At 69.3% G+C, this 1726-nt stretch overlaps 1 protein-coding gene across 1 annotated transcript in view; it reads right to left on the bottom strand.

The window, feature by feature from the left end:
* DLGAP3 (discs, large (Drosophila) homolog-associated protein 3) overlaps window positions 1-1726 on the bottom strand; it is a 9598-nt gene that overhangs the window by 678 nt on the left and 7194 nt on the right. The gene's annotated exons all lie outside the window — the stretch shown is intronic.

Below are 1726 nucleotides of genomic sequence, written 5' to 3'. Positions count from 1 at the left end.
GACACCCCCTCCCACCCCACAGACACGAAGGGGCAGCAGACGGGGGAAAGGCGAGCCCGGCACCGGCCGTGTCCCCTCGGGGAGGTGGCCGCTGGCCCGGAGTAACCAAAGTCATCTTTATTAATTGCGGCGGTTCGTTACAATAAAAAGGGAGCCACGTGTCACGGTCACTGCACGGCGCTGGCCGGGGTGGGGGCCCTGGGGGGGGCCCTTCCCAGGCACATCCCTAAATCCGGGGTGTTTTGGGGGGGGAGCGGGGTGGGAACGGTTTTTGGGTGGCTGAGCGGGCGCTGCCGTCCTGGAGGTGTTTAGCACCAACAGACCCCCCCGGAGCGAGGGACCCCCAGCGAGGTGTCCGCCTGCTTGGCCCCGGCCTCCCCTGCTACATGGGGGGCACAAGCTGGGCCCCCCCCCAGCTGCGTCCCATCCCACCGCCCTGCCCAAGGGCACCGGGCGAAGTTTGGCCCTGGATTTTGGGAGCTCCCCAGCACCCACTGGCCCTGCCTGGGGGGGTGGCTGGTGATGCTGTGTGGGGTTGCTGGCGTAGCGGGGGGGGGGACAGGATGGGGTCCTCCCCCCCCTTCTGCCACCAAAAGGGACACTGGGGGGGGACAGGATGCTTGGACAGGGACCAGGGATGGGGACAGGGACGGGGACGGGGCAGATGCAGCCTCCTGCCCCGCCACGCTGCTCTGCCCTGGAGGGGACCTTTGGGGACCCCCCCACCCGGCTCCCGGGTCTGTGCGCAGCGACGGAGGAGCTGGGATGAGCAGCATCCCAGCATGTCCCTTGGCCCCGTAGGGGAACCAGGCGCACGACAGCCCCATCCTGGGGTGTCCCATCCCCATGGGGCACCAGGAGCTCGGGGAAAAGGGGCGACCCCCCAGGGTGATCTCTAGCAGCCCCACACTCAAGGGGCAGCTGCTGGCCGTGTCCACGCTCCCATCCCACCCACCGGTGCCAAGCCCGGGGCAAAGCCGCCACAGTCCCTGGCACTGTGGGTGCAAAAAAGCTGCGGTCAGGTCTCCCCACCGCTATCGTCCCGCTCGCACACCGGGGAAGCGGCTCCCACCGGCGACGAGGCACAGGGGGACCGTGTCCCCCATCCCCAGCTAGTGCCACGCTGCAGAGGTGCTCCCGGACTCCAGGCTGGCAGGAGGGAAGGACAGACGGATGGAGGGACAGAGCGATGGGGAAGAAGGAAGGGGCCGAGCGGGGAGAAGCGCGTCGCGATGCTCCGTGCGAGGGAAGCGGGGCGGCTCGCCATGACCTGGGGGGGGGTTTCTGCTGCTCTGGTCCGTCCCACCAGCCAGAACACAGCGCTGGTCACGTGTAGTTTCTGGTTTATTCCTCAGGTTATATTTATATATGTATAGAGGGGAAGGAGCCCCGTGGCACCCGAGCCAGAGGGTGCAGGCAGGGGCAGCACGGGGGAGCCCCTTGTCCCCACCGCGTCCCAAAGCCTCGTGCCGGCAGGGCCGGGGAGCGGGGCCGGGGGGGGCTCTGGCCAGGCAGGGACTGGGGGGGGCCTGTCCCCACCACAGGCTGGGGGATTGCACTGAGTACAGAGGGGCGGGGGGGGGCCTGCCTGCAGCCCCCTCCCCTCCAGCCCGGTGGGGCCAGGGGCTGAGGGTCACCTCTCTTTCGGTTGGGACGCAGGCTGGGGTGGGGGGGGGGCAGAAGGGCTGGGGGGGACAGAGAGCTGGGACACCGCCCCAGGGAGGGC

The sequence above is a fragment of the Haliaeetus leucocephalus genome, unplaced genomic scaffold (assembly GCF_000737465.1).
Source record: "Haliaeetus leucocephalus isolate CR32 unplaced genomic scaffold, Haliaeetus_leucocephalus-4.0 Scaffold517, whole genome shotgun sequence".
Lineage (NCBI taxonomy): Eukaryota > Metazoa > Chordata > Aves > Accipitriformes > Accipitridae > Haliaeetus > Haliaeetus leucocephalus.
The sequence above is the reverse complement of the archived record's forward strand: the minus strand, read 5'-3'. Positions and strand labels throughout refer to the sequence as shown.